The 22,148-nt window shown below is 42.7% G+C and overlaps 1 protein-coding gene across 1 annotated transcript in view; it reads left to right on the top strand.

The window, feature by feature from the left end:
• LOC106658474 (toll-like receptor 6) overlaps window positions 1-14,584 on the top strand; it is a 55,364-nt gene extending 40,780 nt beyond the window's left edge. Inside the window, exon 2 of the mRNA XM_023463186.1 lies at window positions 14,494-14,584. The gene's annotated coding sequence lies outside the window, so the exon portion shown is untranslated. The remainder of the gene's footprint in view (window positions 1-14,493) is intronic.
• Window positions 14,585-22,148: the final 7,564 nt, after the last annotated feature.

Below are 22,148 nucleotides of genomic sequence, written 5' to 3'. Positions count from 1 at the left end.
CTACTCATAGAGAATGTATATTTATTCTAGCGAAACGCGTTTTTGTAATATCAATGTATTCACATCGATTCCCATTCGAATTTTGATAATTTATTTCGTGCTTGAAGTACTCGCGTTCAAATTTCATGATATCGAAATTTTCTACATTCTTTTGAGCGATGATTAACGACGAGCCAGTCGTTTCATAAATCGAATACGTATAGCTGATCTCGCCTTGAAAGAGACAACGAAAACAGACTCGACAATGTAGATAATGCGACGCTGTGCGCGAGTAATTTTATTTTCCGCGACGTTGCAATTATGAAAAAAGTATCCTCTATCACGAGAGTAGGTAAGGGGATGCACTTTTAAATTTTAAGTACAACAACGCTTGCTTGATTCGATAATAATTTTATCAGTCAAGCGTAGTGTAGACGAGCGTCGACGTAAAATTTTAATCACGAGAATTTATAAATTCTACAGCGTGAAACTTTTTTGGTTTAGCGCGCGCGCCGCACGGCGCGAGAGTCGAGCGCAGTGTGTATATATATATTTGGCTCGAAGCGCTCCGAATTTGTATAGTTATACTTCGAAGCTCGCGCGAGACTTCCTGCATTAAATTATTCGTCACGTTCGCTACGGCAATGTATGTGAATCTCAAATGCACATGTTGAAAGCCGCGTGTCTGCCCCGCGCTGCCTGCGAGCTGCTCCGTACACAACGACGTAGCAGCAGCGGCGGCGGCGCCAGGCTATGGAACTTATGTTTACGTCAGCCATGCCTGCTCTCATTAAAAATTGATGTATAATTTTCTTTCGCTCGTATATATTCACGAGTGATTTTAACGCGTAATCATTGTACTTCTTTACTTCCACGTTACTTCGCAAATAAACAGCCCATTTGATAAAACAAGCTTTGATACGTTTCCGGTATTTTCATATCAATACGTCATCGAAAGACTTAAGATTTCGAAGCTTTAAATTTATTAAATTTGCGGTCAGCAGTCAAAAACATACGATCCTGTTATCGAGCTCTCAGTAAGTCATCATAAACGAAGTAGCTCACTACTAAAACTTTCATGTTCATTGAATCCAAAGTAAATACGATAACGTCAATTGAATGCAGTGAAGTTGACGATTAAAAATGTTTGGCTTGTCAGGTCGAAATATCATCTGCTTACGGGCGCAGAAGCATCCCTCGCGCGCAGAGTTGCCGAATGCTCATCAGAGTTGAGCATCTCATCGCACGTATATAATACAATGGAGCAACAAAACGGCCTTTACTCGCACGAAGTTGGGAAAAGCAAATTTCTCGGTGTAAGCTGTTTATATATATGCACGCGCACACAAGCTGTGAGTGCAGAGCTTGCAAGTTCAGCACGATCGCTCAAATTCTATTCTCTATTCGCATATTTTGGCCCGACTAATCTCAGCTGAAACTCTAATAAACGTAGCAATCCTCAGGTGCATAAAGTGCGCTGTATATATTGTATGTATAGGTGTATGGCTGCTGTTGCGCTGAATTTTATTGCAAAGCTCTCGGCTCGTCTATATAGTATTAAACTATTATGCTCACTGTTCTTTCTGTATATACAGGCGCAAGTACGTACAGCGCACGAGTATACGGCTACATATACCATACTCGGATTTATACTCGTGTGCAATGAAGGTGAGATCGTTGATAGCTCTGCCTGCGTCGTATTTTATATAGTCCTGAAATGATGATAACTTGAAAAGTTTCGCTTTACAATAGCGAAAGCGCCGCTGCTGCGCGAAGAGCTCGAATATCGCATAGATCAACAATATTATATGCGTTTGAAAATTTACCGCAGAAAAAAAGCTCCGTACTGGCAGCTGCAGGAAAGAGGGGGAGGGCGAGGGCATAAAATCGAAAGTTTCCAGTCGCACACATTATATTCAACGCGTATACAGTGCGAGTGGTTGCTATGTATGGCTTGCTGCAAGCGCAGAGTGGAGCGTATATAATATCTAGGCGCTGCGTACTCGGGGGTCGTGCGAATACTAAACCCAAATTCGGAAACCGTAATTTTAGTATTGTAGCAATAATTCGATTCGTGGATTATATAGCGTGGCCGACCGCTCCGGGGCTCTCTCTCCATTACGAACGTAGCTTATACGGTCGTTGAACGTTGTTTGCCTACAGTTACATATCTATATAGGCGCGCTATATAATGCAATCGAACGACACATGCGGCAGCAGTCGAAATCTCTCGACGTCGTTAAAACAGCAATTATCGAAGATTAACAGTCGCGGAGTGGGTAACAGAGAGAGAGGAAGGGGGGGGGGGGGCGGATGGCGCAACGGGTGGTACTGGCAGTTCCTTCGAAATCGCTGCAGCTTACTACTATTGCGTTATTGCGTATATGTACGTACTATATATCTAGTATGGCGCATGTGACCATACACACGCACCTGCTTCCCCACGTGGCCGCCCGCGCGTTGGCGTATCCTAATACTCGATACTTAATGACCATAGAGGCGCGCATAGCGACCCTTTCGTTTTCCTCGTACATATACCGGGGCTGCATATACGCACGCACATACACATTGCACACACACACACACACACACCCATTCGTATTCCAATACCTATACAGCACGTGTGCAGCGGCGCAGTATACTCGACCTCGACACTCGACAGGCACGAAATGTGCTCGCAAGCTGTGCCGCGCGAGCAGCTCTCTCTGCGCTCCGTAGTACACCACCCTCGTGTATAAGGAGTTCGAGGAGCTGCGCCTGTGTGTCGTGACACCAACGAGATCTATACGTGCGTAAGCTGCGAGTTCCATTAAATGAGTTTAGGGTTGCCTTATAGTGACTATATGCGAGCGGCTCTATTTTTTCATCTGATCTTCGAATTTATGTTCCTGGCATGTCGAGCCTATAGATCATTTGTCTTCTTGATTAACGTTCTAAATCACGTCATTGAATTTTATACCGCGTCGATATCACCATAAAATGTGTTTGTTTTTGGTTCTGCTGCATATGTCAAATATACAAAAAACAAAATTTGACCAATGTACATTCGATATTCTTTTTTTTTCGCGTCAAATGTATTGTTAAAGGCTCGAGGACTAAGTTGAGTTCTATACATATCATGCAATCACACATCATGAGCGCTCGAATAAATTGAGATCTGATAACAAGTTTCTGCTGTCGCTGTGCTCAGCTTTGCTCTGCTCTGGCAAGAGACTATGTGTGTGACGTGCATGTACTAATGATCTTTTTGCATGCTCGCCCTTAGGGGGTTCATATATTCCAAGCAAATTTTGAGTGGTGCGGTTAGTTACAGGAATTTCCGCTTAAAAATATATAAATCATGCTCAAACTCTTGAATGTGCAGGCGACTATTTTCTATAGTAGTGACATTTCAACGCCTAAACGAATGGTGCCGTATTCCACGTTGACGAGCAAGAATTTTGCCCCGGAAACCGTTGAATTCTCATTGAAAGTTGAATTTCTAAAGTACTCGGGGACAAGAGAAAAATCGATCCCGGTAAATTTGTCAAAATTGCAGCACCTATTTTTAACGTTCGACGCGCGCCCGAGAGAGAAATAGAAAGAAAGGAAAAAAAAGGAGGCAAAACCACAAACGTCCGAGTTTACGGGCGTTGCGAAGCGTGTACACGCATGTAGACGGTCAGTTAGGCCAGCGAGCGCCGAGCGCGTCGTTTACCGCAACACATACATGCGCAAAAAAAAGAGGGTGAAATAAAAAGAGTAACGCACAAAGTCAGCTCGCGAGAAAGAGAGGAAGAGGGGGAGAAAAAAGAGGCAAAGGGTCGAACTAACGACCAAGAGCATGGAAAAGCCAGAGGACTGGCGGAAACGTTTCGCGTCAGGCTTGCGTGCACGGATGCGTATGTCGCCCGCGACACGCTGCAAGATGCTCCGAGCTCGTGTGGCAGCTTTAAAGCACACACGACGCAAGTAGTACGTGAACAGTCGCTGTACTCTCTGCGCAATGCTCTGCCGGTCTCGAGTCAGAACTGTATGAATAGGAGCCGTCGATCGAATACATGGACACACACGCACGAACACGAGCACGAGAACGAGCGCAGACTGCACAGAACGCATAGAGCGGAAGGGACGTCGACGGCGGCGGTGGCAGTGGCAGTGCAAACTGTGCAACACCCAGACAGCCTGGGATTTTGGAAAGTAGCCATGGCAGTGTGCGCACGTTGCCATTGGCTACAAACGCGCGCGCATACCTATATATAATGTACACGAGAGCTGGTCTGTGCGTGGATCGCCGCCTGCACACTGCATATACATTGCAGTCACACATTTTCAGCGCTATAACATACACGAACGTATATGCACGAGAGCAAAAAGCGGCCTGTTATTGTTATAACTCGACTCAACCTGAATATATACATTGCTGTACGAACGAAAATGAAAATTATCGCTCCAAATGTAAGAGCCACTCCGGGGGAGAACGAGTTCATTGCACAATGCACGATCTCTGCGCCCGTAAGCTCGTTTCATTTGCATCCACCTGCAATATTACCTATGTATATTTGTGTAATGCGTTGCAGCATATGTAACAGCTGTGCACGACCTGAAATCGTTTTACGTAGTTACGAACTTTTCGATCAATTTTCCAAAGCATTTTACACTCGAGTATCAAACAGCGCGTCGATGCTCCTTTAAGCGATTCATTTTACCGTATCATAACGAATTAATGAATAAAAAATTACATTTGATTTTTTATGCGTCAAATATATTATTTGGTTACAATGAATTCAATTTGTTCACCGAAGAATTAGTTTCTAAGTCTAATATATCGTTATTATAAACTTATTTAGTAGAAGGTGTAGTTGGAGATTCAAGCTTTTTGTAATAATTTACAAATATTAAACTTTTCACAGATATCATTAATTTAGTGAAAAACAACGCCCTTATTTTTCTAAATGAAATTGAATTTTGCTTATATAGACCTCATGTTGATGGTGCAAAAAAAAAATCCAACAACGCGTCGCTGAATCCACTATTATTATGTAGCTTGGTATTCATATACTTTACAGCGAGCATACATATATTTTTTACGGGTGAGGTGGCGCACGTGGAGGGATCTATTTAAGATGAAAAAGCTCAGCTTTGCACGAACCGAGGCACGTGATATTATATTACATAAGAGTACAGAAAGCAAAGAAACAAGAGAAACGAAGGTTATTACGAGAGCAAACCCTTGTTATTGGAACCAATTAACTTCATAAAATCTCAAGTGTTACGAGTAAATAAGAATATCTTCTTACCTTTCTGTTTTGCTTCCTAGTCTCGTATTCTATTTTATGCGCAAAATTAATCAGAAAATTTAATAAATTTGTGATAGATTTTGTTAAATAAATAATACTTTAATTCTGTACGTTAATTTGCGAGAAGATTTTCGTTTCAAAAGGCACTATATCATCGCATGTTGACATGAAATTCCCGTGAAAATAATAAAATATTGAAACAAAAGCATATGAAAATAAATCTGCTTAAAATAAAAAGATGGCGAACAACGGTAAAGTCAACGAGAGAATGAGAGAAATCCAAATAAACCAAGGGCTGGGTGACGAAGCCGAAAGTGGCGCAAACTCGCGCGCGCACGAGAAAACAAAAATTTAATTTCGACAATTTTATATACGCCTTGGCGTTTTTTTTATGCGCTCATTTTTTGCTCGCTTACGCTTTTCATTCGGCAGAGTGCAATATTAAAACGGCATTCTTACCGTCAGGGGCCGTTAGCGGCGCTTATATCGCACACGCCAAAAATGTTCAGCTATTCGTGAGGAGCGCGCGGAAAATCCGAAAAATGAGGTCGACTATGCGCGACGCATTCGTTTAGCCGTTATACACCTTGAAAGACGAAAAGTGCAACAAAGATTCAAAAGAGCATTAATTGTGGTGGATGACAATCGGCGTCGCAGGTCAAACAATTTCGCGAATCTGGGTATGCTGCAGGTTGTATAATGCATTACGCGGCATAAGAATAATGCTGAATGGGACTTGTCAAACTCGCTAAAGTAGATTTAACATTGTTAAACTCCGATAAAATTTATAGCAGAACTTGGGCTATACTTACCACTTACACTATATGTATACATCTATATAGTTTCTCTCGCCGGTAACTTTGGTGTAAAGTTGCTATTTTAGTAAAAACATCACTCGTACTTGAATAATACTAACTTGTGCTGCTCTCTGAACTCGCGGTGCTACTCGACTCCGGGGCTCCGCGAAGCAGCGGCGGCAGCAGCAGCAGCAGTGCTGTACGTCGCTATAAATCTAAGTTCCGCTTACAGTTGGTAAAATCTTGTGTTTCCTCGAGCTGTTATAATATAATAATATAATATAATCTGTTATTCGCCGCTCGAAAATTCAGCGAAACTCAATTAGGAAAAATCATACGCTGGCCAATAAGGAAGCCAAATGCTATGCGAAGCCAGATACAAAAGTAATTAAAGTTTCTTCCCTTTGAAATAGTCCGGGCATATATACATACAATATAACGCTGCGCTGTACGCTCTTTTTTCATTCACTTATCCTCGAGTCGTGGGCAAATTTAATTCACCTTGTCACTGTCAATTGCAAAAAAACTCGGTTTTTGCTCGAGATCATAAGCAATCATGAAAGCTGCTGCAACAGCGAGGGAAAAAAAAGTGTTTCCAGCGAGCGAGCGAGCGAGAGGAAAAGAGAGATAGAAAGAGAGAAAGAAAGGGAGAAAGAGAGAGAGAGAGAGACATAAATAAGAAGAATCTTGGTGAGCCTACTGTGACAAGTGCGCCGAAAAAATAGAATTAGCCGAGAGTGCGCGCTGGCAATGCTGCTGCTTCATTAACGCGCGCATGTATACGTGTACACCGAGAGAAAGAGAAAGAGAGACGGTCTCTCGCGTGTGCGACAAACGTAGGTAGACGCGAAAAGTAATTAGTGCGATTCTTGTATAACATATATATACGCGTGCGAAAAAGGCTGCATGCGCGCGCGGTAGCGAATCGAGCGCGTCAAAAGCGAATGGGTAATTAGACTGCTACTGCTACACATCGCTTCAAATTGTAATTTGCTCACCGACCTGTGATTTTCTCTCTCCCTTTCTCGTGTACGTGCGCACTCCTCTCTGCGTATGTGTGCGTCTAGAGTTACAATATGCGGGAAATTATGCGCTCTGACAGTGTCACTGGCGCGTTTAAAAAAGAAGCTCGAAAAAGCTTCGTGTGTATATGCTCGGTAGCACTGACGAAAAACCAGTTGCACAGTTGGCGTCTGTGCGAGTGTGCATCCCCTTATACTTTTGGTAAGCAATTTTATATGCATGTTCTAGAGCTTATATGTAAAATTGTTGCTGCGCAGGAAATGAGCTTTTCGGACTCATTTTTTTCGGAAATATACAACGCGCAAAGTTTACTCCATAATCAAAAAGTATCTCGAGCAAGGGTGGAGAATAATTTTTATTAAAAAACGTATTCTTTCAACGCGCAGTCAAGATTTATATAACAAAATTTATACGTATTATAGCTGACGTCTGGATGCGAGCGAGTGCAGAGCTAAACTAATCCAGACGTTTTCACGATGCACAATGGTGATTCGATTACCCGAAAGGATCGAACGTTAGGTCAATATTCCAAGTAGTATAACAGGCCGCGCTGAGCACACATAGGTCGAGCGAGATCTGTTAGAAATTCACCGCCAATCTCGCGAACTCGCTCGATTTCCTTTTCCGAAGTTTATCGAGTGATCGATCACTTCCGCATTACTTCATCCTCCGCCCCCCTCGCCTCCTCCATCCTGTCCCCTATATGTATATGGATGAAGAGAAAGAGAGAGAGAGAGAGAGAGAGTGAGCGAGCTGGAGATCCGTGTATAGGTAGCATTTTGCTCTGCCACGTGTACCTCTCGAGGGAGATCAGTCTTAATCGTTTTATCGGGCAAATGTCCAAAACTAATGTCCTACCTCGTCGCTGGCAGTATAGTAGTTCTCTTTCGCTCTCGGTTCCGAGTCGAGTCGTACTTATGTGTGTGTGCGCTTTCTGCGAGTGCTACATGTATTATTATACTACACGTATAGTGCAAAGCTAGCGCGCGTAGTAGTTTGCCGCATAAGTAGTCGCCCTGCAGGCCTGCGAGGTACTTTATATTACAGACACATGTATGTATATATGATTAGACTGCTTGACGTTTCTAAGAGGGACGCTATTTATTCGCAGCGAGAGGAGCGCGTGTATGTGTGCCTAGACGAAATTGCCGTCGGTAATTCATTTTACTAAAAGCTCGCTACGCCCGGCCGCGCCTTTGAAATCATTCGAAATCTCAACGTGTATTTTTCGAGTACCAAATTTTACTCAAGTTGCAACCATAATAATACGTTTCTTTTGCATTTACTTTACGATAAATGAAATATTACAAAAAAAAAGGTTCTCAAAAGTAAAGCCACATTTTTCGTAAATACACACAGCTGCATTCCAAAGGCTTTATAAGCAGTTTTCATGGGAGACGATGTAAAATATAAACATTTCCAAAAGTTCTGCATACATAAGACCCAGTGCAGCAATTGCGACTTTGGCCTTTATACTACTCCGGTCTCTACTCGTAGCCTAGCCAAGTGTATGCTAATCCGCACTCAGTGGCTTTTATATTTACGTTTAAGCCAGCTACGAAAAAAAACTGTATACGTCTTCCCTGCGGTTATACATATTCTTCGCATACATTCTTGCAGGCCAAAGAGACTTGAAAAAGTCACAATCAGCCCAACTTATACACGTAAACAAGTAAGCTTTATATGTGCGGGCGAACCTCGGGCTAAGACATGAATTTCCTTTTTTCGATTTACAGCGGTAGCTAGGCTGGCCATTGCTCTCTGTATTTGTGCTCGTGTATGTGGGATATGCACCGCACTATGTATATATATTCGTGGTTTTAGTTTCTACGTATATAGGCGACGCAGACGTAAATGTATAGGTATACATGGCAGCATGCACAAACTGATCGAGATTCTCGCCGCTTCACACTCTTATATACACGAGACACGTACGCCGTCGACGACGACTAGGCGAATCCGAATTTCTCGTTCTCAAAAGCTCCAAATGGAGGAGCGAGTGAGCAAGAGAGAGAGAGAGAGAGAGAGAGAGAGCGACAAAAGCTCGTGGGGCGCTCGATTCTGGCTTGGTTTGAAAGAGAGTTTTGTATCTAGATATCTAAAGCTTGGATCTCTCTATATATGTGTAAGAAGAGCGTGCGCGTGTCTACGTGTGCGTGCATGTCGAGAGAGAGAGAGACCCACATACATTCAAGTTATACCCTGTGTAAAATATAAACTTTTTTATCGGCAAAATTTTTTCAATATAAAATCGTCTAATAGGTATACGTGCCCTTGTTGCGCTATACCGGGAGAAATTATTACATTTTTTCTTTGCCCGCTCGCGTCTCTCGGATATCGGTATATAATCAGAACGCGCCCAGATTATATTTGTGTTTTTTTATTCCCGTGCTTTCCTTTCTCTTTTCCTAGCGACGAGCTAAAAATGTAGGTCGCGAAATTATGTGTTCGCATCGCGTGTACTCTTATCCCGGGCATAAAGAGAGCCGGATCCGCGCGCGCTGCATTGTGTTAACACAAAAAACTCGCGTTACGTAGGCTTATTTCCAAGATAAGAGTATGGAGAAGCTAGCAAAAAGAGGAACGGCGTGACGCATATGACTCGAATTGGATATTTCTTATGTGGACGCGCCAAGAGATAAGAAGCTACAAATGTATACGATACATACATGCAGTGCATTGTTAGCGACGAGAGCCTTCTGCGAATAAAATATAAAGGATAAGTCAGTCACGTGGATAGAGGCAAAAAGAGACGCTTGCAACATTGGATTAGATGTGTATTTCATGGAATACGCGCAAATGGATTCACGAGGTGAATAGGAAAAACCTCAATCATGCGTCGAAAGTAATAATTAACATTGGGTATTTTAAGCTACAAAAGACACTTTGATGTGAAATAATCAAATAAAGAAGTAAGAGAGCTTAAGAGCTATTTCCTTAAAATAAACTCAAAATCGAGTCAATTTTTCCTGTTGCATAGTTAATAAACAATTTAAAAACGCGAAAAGTTTTATTCGTTTGTACTTACCCGATACATTCATATTCATGTATGACTTATATTGCAAAAGTTTCCATGCGTTAATATTTGGTTCTATCCGCGCTCCCTCGTACTTTACCGTTCTGTATATGCGGCTCGCATGGACCACGGGCATGAGATATTTCATTAAAAGTGAAAAGAGATGAAACGGGCTCATGATATTCAACGTAAGCCACTGTGAAGACATATGCATACTAATTAAAACGAAAATGGAAATTTGCAAAGATTCCAGTCCAGAAAGATGGTTACTAAATAATTTTTAGCTCGATGCACGATCATTATATGATTGAAAAATTCAAATCATAACGCATCCTCGTCAATTTTTTCATATAACATAATTTAGGACGCATATACTCGAGCGATAGCTGCTGCAAATGCCGCGCGCGCGAAGTAAACGGTCATTACGGGCGGGAACTAATGCAAAGGGTGCGAGAGAGAGAGCTTTTGTACATCTACGGGCAACGGACCAAGCACTGGTACACGGAGGCTGGCGCAGCGCACGTGTAAACAAAACCACCGGCGCTTGATTATTCAAGCATAGATTTATAAACTCTGCGCGTTGTTCTGATACTGTATGCAATTTATAGTTCATTGTGCTGTGCGAGGCTGCGCTCATAGAGTACGGAAGCCAAGCCATCAGTAGCAGCAGTAGCACCGTAGGTAGCTCCGTATAATCGAGAAACTATATATATTACGTATTATACGTACGTATATACTACTATGTGCGTGGCTGTGCGCGCGAGCATTAGCGCGCGACTGCATTTTGGTCATTATTGCGAAAGATACGCCAAATGTATTGGACGCTCTTGCTTATATATACGCGAGTACGTATAGTATGCATATTTCTGGCGAAATTGTGAAATTGAACCGATGCGCAAACGCATATATATAGATGCATATACGCAGACGCTCACACTCACGCACGTTCATATACGTGTATATGAAATTCTCTCGCTTCGCGTTTTTTTCTCGCCTCGGCGAGTCCTGTCATGTATGAAATGATGGGAATTCGTAATGAGACGAATGATTGATGGCTCTCGGTAATGCGTATACAGGCAAATTTCGTTTTCTCTGCCTCTTCTTTATCTCTCTTTCTCATCTCACTCTCTCTCTTTTGCTCTCTGCCAGCACTCGGTATTACTTTTATTTTTTCTTTATTTGCAAAAGTGCAGCTCGACACCGCGCACATATACATACGTTTGTGTAAGGAGAATGCAGGCGGCATGATTAGTCTGTCGATGCTGTAATGATTTATAGACAGAAATACGTACTTCTGAAAAATGAGGTAGAAATGAAATGAGAAATAATATCGTATACGTATATACTCGCCTCCGATATAAAGAGTAACTCGCTGCGGAGATGATACAGTACACGCGCAGCAGCGGTTACGCTACACAGCTCGATCAGCTGATATATATATTACCTAGACGCGAGCAAATATCAAAGTTCAAAAGTCTAATCATATAAATACGCGTCTGAAGTTTGAACTGCGGCGGTAATAAAACGTTGTCGTAATACTTGTATGTGTAGCTATCGCTGCGCTATATACATCGGCGACTTTTACGCTGTTGGATCTTGCAGCGCAATATAAATACGCTACAGTAGTTACTGTCAGCGAAGCACACACGGCTTGTCCTTTGGATGCTGTATAGAGAGAGACGATACGCACCTATAACACATGCGCGCGTTGACTCATTTCGGAAATTTTTTTATGCCGCACTTCGTCATTTTTTTCCCTTTTTTTTATATCCCATACGTTGCGCGCTTGTGTACGTTGTGTGCTGCGCTACTCTATATACAACACACACACACACACATGCGGACAAGTATCGCAACTCGCAAACTATATTGAGTCGCTACATAGCAGCACGGCGCGTACTGTTACGTGTAATAAATTATCGTATCCTGCGCGCAGCTTGTGTGTATAGCTATATGGGCGCTCGGCGACAATTTTTACTTTTTTTTTCATCCCTGCTCTTTTTTTTCAATATCGACCCAATAAATAAGGGCGCATGCAGGAACTCAAGAGCATAGCGAGAGAGAGAGAAAGCACATACCACGATATTAACTCCTGCTCGACTATATATTTATGTAGAGGGAGGCCAGCAGAGAACAGCGCGCCGAGTGCTTTGTAGTGGTTGCAAAAGTAATAATATGACGATACGAAGCCCTTTAGCGACTACTCGAAACACTGGCCTGGAGTAGCTTTTAAAAATCGCTCACTGCCCGACTTTTTTTTCTCCCTCTCTTTCTTTCTCTCTGATTTTTGAGGGGGTAAGGGTTACACGCACGTAATATACGTTTAAGTTCTAATAATGGCTCGCGGTGTGAATATAAAACGCCTGCGTATGCGATATTCCTTTGTTGGCTGCGCGAGAGCACGCGAGCTGATGATTTTTGATTTATATTCGCTTATGAGGGGATCGCGGGGGGATAAAAAGTGTCGGGAAACAAACTGGTGGCTTTACGATGCTGCCACCGCCGCCGCCGTCGTCGTCGTCGTGCATATATATAGGCTAAGCGGATAGGGTAGGTGTGATGGTTAAAGGAAAGAGGATGTTACACCAAGTAGTTATACGTAGCAAGAACTTGCGAGTATTTATATTTTGCGCCAAGAGAGAAAGAGAGAGAGAGAGAGAGACAGAGCTAGAACGAGAAAAGTGTGCCTACTCCGATAAATCATCATTTAAAACTACCTCGGCAGCGCAGCGCTGCGCCTTACACGTGGAAGGAACTTGGAACTAAAGTCCTGCATTATAAGCTCATAATACTTTGCTCCTGAGAAATTGCCTTGTAAATTCATATAAAGTGTCACTGCCTTGATACTTATATATTACGCTCGCTGACGCGCATGAGCTTTTGCGTCGAGGGATGACTTTTGTTTTGACTTCATATAGCTTTTTTTTCATTCCTTTTTATAAATAAATAAATCAAACGAAAGTGTTGAAATAATTTTTTCATCTCGGAGCAACCCCTGCACGGTCGATAAAAGTTTTTCGTTTCGAGTACTGGCGCTAAAGTAATCGCCGTGAACAATTCAAGTTTAGCATCTCGTAAAAAATATTTCCTTAAGCCATAAAAAGCAAACATAAATTCGCCGGCCTGCTCGTCGGGTGCGCGTCGGCCGTGTACAGTGTATATATCAATCAAATTGCTCATATTCGTCCAGATGAATCATCCGCGTGTATATGTTTTCTTTTCAACGTTATCAATTGTGTTTTGCTCGCATAAAAAAAGTAAAAAGACATCGCACATGCCACTGCATAAACGAATTCGAATAACAAAAGAAAAATGACATAATTTCGATTTTGCGCGTTACCGTATAGTCGGGGCTTGTTGTTCGGGTTTGTGCACTGCTTGCAAAAATTGCGCATACGTGTGCACGCGTAACAATCTCGTCGCGTATCATCTGCACAATAATATACAGGGGGTCAGCGCAACATTGCACTATTCTCCCCCTCTCTCCTCTCGGCATGTATATTATACTTAAGTACACGTAATAAGTCACACTAAATCCCATTATTCGCGATTGTTCGGCCTGGCTAGACCAGACTCCCTTGTTCCTTTAGGTACGGTAGTGCACAAAACCCTAATAACCCATGAAATGATGATGGCGCGCAGCCCGACCTAGCCCCAGCGCTTGTATATATTATTATTATATATATAAAAGCGAAACCGAAGTAGAAAAAAAATCTCGGCAGCATCCGTCAAGCGTATACAGGCTTTATGTATTTTTTTTGTAGAGTATTTTTCGCTTTTCTCTTACATCTATCGGCCCTTGAAAAAGGTCGAGGGGGTCGCGCTCACAGCACCCTGTTCGGAAACTCATCTTTATTTCACTCTCCTTCTTTTACCCTTGGACCCTCTCAAGAGAACGAACAGTGTGCTACGCTATTCGAGGGGTTCTTCATCGCGTTGGACTTGTTTCCATCTCTCTCTCTCTCTCTCTCTCTCTTTTGACTTTATACTATAATCTTACAGTATACTCGTACTTTCAACCAGGGGGTACGATGTATATGTACTAGCGATGTTGTTGGGTTATGAATTTTTTCTTTAAAATTGTATACATTTTTGCCTTTTCTTATTTTTCCACATTCGCCTCGAGAAAATATATTTGCTCTGAGAGAAATATTAATGAGGAATGTCAAGCTTTTTCTTTGCTGTAAAAGCTATTTTATGAGCTGATCGAAATCCCAATTACTTTCGGTAGCTAATATATTTTTTTTATGCAGGATGAGATTTAAACCACATTTAAAGCTTTACAAATCGAATTGCTCTTTTTAAGATTCAACTTTTCTATTATTAGCTTTACGATAAACATACATAAATATAATATGGAAATTCAGTTATTTTAAAAATTTCATTTTCTTTGTTTCAGCACTATTGATCTTAAATCAACAAAAACAAATTACGAATTGACAGACGGATCAATTTTAGAATCGTCAACTTTAAGTAGTATACATAAAACGGTGAGTTTTTATCATGCAAATTTAATCTTTCCACAAATAAACCAATAAAATAAATACGATAAGAATGCTAAATTATGTTTTGTTTTGGCGAGTAAACAGTGGAATAATTCGATTTCTCAAATTATGTTACAGAAAAAAATCAACAGGCCTGTATCGTTTTTGGCCGCCCACCATTTCGCATCATCGAAGTAGCTTTGTCAAAATGAAATCCGCAGCAATTTTTACGCCACGTCCTCATAATTGTCTTCATTCCTTGAACATTCGTCGATAGCTTTGTAGTATAGTAACAAAAAATAAAAGTGCATACGTGAGAGAAAAGTGTGTCATTGTAGAAGGATCCTGATGAGCGTTCATGCGGTCATGTATGGCGCAATGACAACCTGAAAATTTGTGCGTGTGTGTCATTTGTCGCAACGAAATACGTAAAGAAAAAAAAAAGATTTTTCTCTCTTCCCTATCTGGTAAAACATTATTAGCAAAATTATATAAATATATAAAAATAAAGTTTGCTATTTTCATCGTAAATAAAAGGAATTATGTAAGAAAACAAAATTAAATTTTAAGAAGTTAAAGTTAATTATACGAGCGATAATGTGAGTGTAAATAAAGCATTTTGTATATTTGTAATATATATTCATAAGTTAACTAATTATTATGAAATTAATAAATTTGTGTATATAAAAGTTCACGAATACATACTGAAAATACCATACAATGAGGTGAAATTTTTTATAATCCTTTTGTCAAAAGCTCTGTTTAATAAATTGACTTAATAATTTTATGAATTACAAGTTTGCTCTTATAATTTCACTGAATATGACAATTGAAACAGGTTCGAGTAATCAATTTGTCGAGCTTGCAGCAGAGTCTTTGCACGATGCGCACAACAAAGTCATTCGAAACAGAACGACACGACAAGTGAATAATAAAAAGTGTAAAGCCCGTAACAAATCTTTTCCGCATTCGACATATTTTCCCTTGGCACAGGTTGTTCAAAAGCAGCTTTTAACAGCTCCATAAAGCTTCCAACATAGTCCATAAAGCCACCACCCCCCTGCGTGCGTGCGAGCGAGGCAGTATATACTGCTAGCGAGGCAGAGGCAAGGCAGCTGCGAGCAACGACGGAGCGACAAGTCGAAGATTCCGGTGAGTATATATTGTCGCGCGTGTAATAAGTAATCCTCGCGCGCTTGCAAGGGTGTGCACGAGTACAAGAGGACAAAACCGCGGGCCCGAATGAAAAAATCGACATTTAGCCGCACGTCGCGCTGCTGCTCGCAAAGAGGTGCCCACGACGAGGCAGTAAAGAGCATAATCGTCGTGCGGGTGGCTACGCTAGCTGCTGGTGGTAAAAATTCTTCGAGCCATTAGCTGACGTATAAACTGCTGCCGCTACGCTGCGCTTCAGCCCATATAGATGTGTACCAGGCCCGGTATACACGCGTATACATATACGTAGACAGAGAGAGAGAGAGAGAGAGAGAGCGAGTCGTTCTACCATTAGCATTCGTAATGCTACACGTGCAGCAGCGAATATTCATCAGGAGCGCTGCCGGTGAGGGATTTTAAAACCACCTCCGGTCTTTACTCACCACCAACCATCGCTTTACTCACTCGACTATACATGTATACTACACGCGCGTTCGCACGATAATATATATAGTCGAGCTTTTTCGGGCCTTCGGTTAAGAGCTTTGCGCGTTTTAACTCGCGTCTCTAGCAGCTCCATTCGCTTCGGCTGCTGCTGCTGCTGCGTACCTACTTCTTCTATCGCAGTCCCTATTTACAGCCTCGATCGGGCCAATCTACACACGTTCGTACAGTGTACGTGGCGCAGTTTTTTTTTACCCAAGGTCGTTTGACCTCTATAACGTGCCCGGAAAGCGCAAAAATTATGCTAAGCAAGTTCCGAAAGGAGCTGTGCATATAGAGACGCTTCGCTGCGTGCCTGCACGCGTGTAATGCACGCGCGCGCTAAGTTTTCTCCGCATACATTGACCCATACAAGAGGGAAACAAGCGAGAAACGAACGAGTCTACGTGTGGGTGCGTGCGTGAGCTTGAAATGATATTTTGCCGCTATTCATTATTATGCTAGAGAACTCTTGGAAATCTCAATTCCACCGAAAAACTCCCGAGAACATTCGAATATGTAATGCAATACGACGTCTGCTGTTTTGGCTGGAGGAAAAGAAAAGATTTTTCTTCTTTTCTTCCGAGCTCTCCGTTCGTTAAAAAAGGCAGAGAGCGGCGAATGCAAATTCGCCGTGCAAGCTCGAGCGAGCATTTATTTTTTGTACATATTCTTTGAACGAAAGAAACGTAAGTAACTGCGCGCCGCATGAAAATTTCAAATATTCGCAAGGCGAATGCGTGCATTTATATATATATATATGTATCGCACGACGGCAGTAGTACATATCCAGGTAGAGATGCGCTTATTACTGTCAGACGTACGCTGCGCTGCGTACGCGCGGAAGGAGAGCGTATTACGCGGCACGCATGTACGCATATACGAACGGCGCAGCTAAGGCATGCATTAACTTGCTCCTGCATGCGCATATACGTATACAATATACATACATATAAGTATTTTAAACAACATCGCAATATGCCGCGCTGTTTCGTCGAATGCATGCGCTTTCTATTATTTTTCTGCCTGCCGCTGCTGCTGTTGCAGTATATACGCGACGTACGCGCGAGCTTCATTCCATTCGTCTCGGCTGAGACACACCACTCTCTCTCCCTTTCTCTGTGTCATATTCTCCGGGCGTTTGTTAGCCCGGGAATTCCCCGCGTAAAATTGCATTGTTTGCATGCATTATAAGATCGCGTATGTTTATTACGTCGGTGGTGTATATATTGTAGAGGCGAGAGCTCGATGAGTTATAATCGCCACGGCGTCGATGGCATGTCGCGAGAATCGATCGCGGCCGATATCGCGCGACTTGTACTTCTTTTCAAGTGTCGAACATTTACTTTTATCGATTCGAGGCTGCAATTTCAGCTCCACGTGCACACGCATAAAAGATTCTCTTCTTCATCTTCTCTTTCTGCTTCTTATTTTTTTTTTTTTTCATTTTTAGCTGTTACGGGCACGACTCCCTGCAACACCTATGCTACATATACACTTTCGCATGGTAATCGCCTACTGCAAGCAAGGCCGTCGTCGCGTACGCGACTAGTCTAGACGTAAATATGTGCCGCACACCATATGGGCTTTGGGTATACATGAGCCGTACTTTTAAGCTATACTCCTTTTACGAGATTCTTTTTCGTCGTCATAGTAGTCGCGACTCGAGTATATAAGGCAAGTGCAGGCGCGCGCGCCCGAGAGTACGTGTACGCGACAACGAGTATAAGTGGTCGTCATCGTCAGCCACGACGAAAAAGCTTCGCGACGCGACGCGGAAGGGCTGAGAGGAGTTAAAATCCAGGCTGTACGAGGCTCGAGCTTTGCATGTATACTGCGTGCACCGGCAATGCGTTGATGGTACAGCCAAAATATCACGTATGACACGTATCGTGAAAAAATATGGAGAAATTTCTTTTTATCTCGACGCAATGGGGCGCGGCTTTTAGCGCGAAAGCTCGTACATACGCGCTCGCGAGAACTCGATGCTGATTTTATGCCGAAGCATGGAGTTTCGAGCTTTCGAGCGCATCTGCTTTACATAAACCTCGATAATGAATGGGGAATTTCATCGAATCAATTCCAGTGTAAATAAGTATCTTATCGTTACATAACAGGATTGATTTTCCACGCTCGCTTTATGATTCAAGCATATTGTCAATGTAATATATCCAATGTAGATTCGCACAAAAGGGCCTATTGTCAAACTGCCCTCCGTTCGTTTTTTTATCCTTCGCGTGTAATGTTTCACGCTGGATCGCTGGATATCACACTTCCTGTGGTATACTGACCTTCACAGAGCCGCGACTCTCTTGGATTTCGTGGCAAACTTTGCATCATGGGCGTGAGCTTGCGACAGATAGGATTCTTATGCTGCTTATCAAGTATAATTTAATCTAACGATGCCTCATATTTCATCGTGAGTAAACTTGCTACTTCTGGCTTTTCTCCTGCGGCTATCTGCGAGATTAGTGCTCGAGGGCCAACAAAAGTTGCCCGAATCGACAGATATTTTTCCTCAAAAGCAATATTTCTTCGGCGAGCCAACTTGTTTACAACCCCCCACACGGCAGTCCTGTTCACTCTTCCATCGTCTAGGTATATACAAGACTTACGCTTTTCACCATACATCACGCCGCAATCTCATGACCAAACAATGTACGTTCGAAGAATAATAATAAAAAGGAGGATCAAAGTGCGCAAGACATTTTAAAAACTTTTCTAATATTTTGAAGACTGCCGCGCGGCGCTTGCTTATATAAAGGGGGTGCGCGCGAAGAGAAAATATCTCGGATTCTGGGCGCAAAAATGAAGTTCATAAAAGCGACCATTTAGAAACTCGTAGTGGCCCAACGTCCATTTTGTACATGTGTGTGTATACATATATTCTAGGCAAAATAACCGCGCTCTCACTCCATTATAATACTTTCAGCTTATAGCGAGACTGTGTGGTACATACCGCGTGGGTACATTGAAATTTAGGAATAGCCGCATGCTTGCACATGCTTTTCTTTTGCCTCTTTCTTTTTGTATTAACAAACAACGCACTCGGGAGAAGAAGAAAATTACGAGGAAAAGGGAAAAGTTTCTTTGCTACGCTGATATCATTTATATGTATACACGACTGCGCTACCCGCGTATAATACACAGAGACTACTTGTTACGAGAATTTTCTTTTTTCCTTCATTGCGCGCGCATATATATACTTGCTCATCGTTACATAAAAAATAACTCGAATAGCTTGCCGCCGAGGGTTGAACAATGAAATCTTTAGAAATTCTTTTTACTAACGCTGCTGCGCGTGCGAGGAAATTCTATGTATATCGTGTATTTTGCTTGAGATGGGGTGTCGACGGCACCGGAGCGAAATAGATTTGCAATGAATCAATTTGATGAACCACGATTCGTTAACATATAGGTATAACGGTACACGCGAAGCGCGAAAAGAAGGAGGGGGGAGAAAATAAATCTTCGTTTTTTCTCTCTTTTTATCTCTCTCAAAATTTATGCGATAGACGAGATTGCAGCTAGCATCGCGTTCAATTAGACTTGTTTTATTGTTCAATCGAGTGTAATTATTGAAGTTGAAAACGAATTTTATCGTAAAGCTATTCTCGAATTCGAATGCAGGAGCATATTCAAATAGTAGCGTCGATGGTTTTTCGGAGAAATCGTATAAAAAGGAGAAATACCGACTTGAAAAGTACACTTCAAACTTTACTTTGATTATCTGTTTCAAGTTTCATTTTAAAACTTCTCTCCGTTTACTTTTTGTTTCAACTCGTTTTTTTTAACCGTCAGCTCTCTCTCTCTCTCTCTTTTCCGAACGAAATGAATTCTTTTTCCTCGACGCATAGTCATCATCGTCGTGGAAATTCTGAAACATCAACAGTTTGCTCTGGCGCATATCGATATACGGCGCGTACACCGATATTATCCGAAGAGGAGGACGTCGGGATGCCTGAGAACTAATGAAACTGAAAATATGTCGGGTACGTAGCCTCGACGCATGTATGTAGCATTATATAGTTTCGCGGCACGTCTCGCCTGCCTCCTGTGCACATGCAATAATAATTCGAAGCTCCGCTCGTCGCATTTTCTTTTCATCACATAGGATGTAATCGTCTTGTGTGTAGCTCGTGCAGAAGAGAGTGAGAGAGAGAGAGAGATGCAATATCGCTATGTGCAGCGCGCGCGATATTGCACCGGCGTTTCTGCACCCTGGAGCGCTGTACGTCGATCTATATACACACACGCGCATACACACATACGTGAATGCATATCTATATATATAAGCAGCAGCAGCGTTTCTATAACTCTCTCCATGTGCACATGCGGCAAAGTTTCCGTCGCGCTTCTACGTGTGGGTGTGCATAGCTGCAGCGAGTCTCTTTCGCGTCGTATATAGTTTTCTCGTCGTGCTTCCCTTATATGGCATGCGAGTGCGAGGGTGTGTATCTGTGCGAATCCTAGCCGCTGCTCCGCACGCGAGTGTCTCCAACTGATATCGCTTCGGAACTCGTCTACTACTTGCCCTTTATACATATCGCATAGGTACGTCGGGCGCGATTGTGTGCGAATATGGCGCTCGGCGCAGTTTTCACTGTCACTTTTATGTAGATGCATCGCGGCCATTTCAGGATAAAACTATTCCACTGTCACATACAGGCCGCAGCAGCACACGATTCCCGTCGCGTCGTGCCAGCTAGTAAATGTGTGCGCGCCCCTCGTCTATCCTATATAGCGCGGTATATGCTCGCACACACCTATGCGAGGCAAGATTTTCCCCTTTTTCTCTTCTCAATATATGCGCGCGAGCTCCGGCTATGTACGCGCACACGACCGTATAAATCCATTCAGCGACCTCGTTTCACCCAGCATCCGATATGTTTTTTACCTTTTGTGTGAATCTACTTTATATGTTGTGTTTATTGTTGCGGAGGCGCGACTGTGCAGCAGCAGAAGCAGCTCGTACTATACATCTACCATCGGCAGCTACATAATTACTTTACGACATGTTCTCGTCTTATCGGCAAATTCATCATGCGCAAAGGCTTTTATGTATATAAATTTTTCAATTTTTATTATATTATAATAAGCTTTGAGCGCAGAGCTCCGAGTCCCCGATGGATGCGAATCTGAAATAATAGTCGCGGCACGTATAAGCCTCGTCGCGGCGGCGGCTTCGTTTTACCTTTATTCTGCGATTGCGCCTCGGTCGCTATAATAGATATACGTTCGGCGCACTGCGAATTTTTTCGTTTTTTTGTAATCCGTTTCAATCGGGAAGCGTTTTCCCCGGCTGGCGCGCAACAATTTTCATCCATCCAGGGAGAGAGAGAGAAAGAGAGAGAGAGAGAGAGAGCTTGTGGCAGCTACTTACAATTGGCATTCTAGCCGGCTCGGGAGGTATAAGCGTCGAGCCGAAGTACGGGGGGCGAGGCAGCAGTTCTTATTCTGCATTCGTCTCGACTCTCCACACCGTCTCCTTTTCTGCCATCGCGCAAGACCAATTAATTTTCTTTGTTCCTTCTTCCTCCGGGCGTTCCGCTAGGCACAGCAGCGGCAGCAGTGGTAGTAAGCTCTCCGGTCTCATTTTAATCTCCCTAACTCATCGCGATGGCTTGCTCGGATCCCTCGACGTTCTTCTGCTCCTTCGTAGTCGCAGTCGCAGTCGTCGCCGTCGCCGCTGGGAAATGTCCTTCTTGGACTCCTGACTGTATACATTTGGTTGGTCGATCAGCGCCAGTCTGACTCGCAAGCTCGCCTATATAATACGTATGACTGGAAATGAATAAAAATAAAAGACGCTTAATAAGGCGCTGCGAATATTTTTCCTTCTTTTTTTCGTTTGCGCTGCATCGTTGTGCGTATTTACCGTGGGAGTCGAGCTTGGTTCCTATGCCATAGTAGTAAATGGAAATGTCGCGTG

The sequence above is a fragment of the Trichogramma pretiosum genome, unplaced genomic scaffold (genome assembly GCF_000599845.2).
Source record: "Trichogramma pretiosum strain Unisexual culture from Peru unplaced genomic scaffold, Tpre_2.0 scaffold28, whole genome shotgun sequence".
Lineage (NCBI taxonomy): Eukaryota > Metazoa > Arthropoda > Insecta > Hymenoptera > Trichogrammatidae > Trichogramma > Trichogramma pretiosum.
This window is presented reverse-complemented; position numbering and strand designations above follow the sequence as displayed.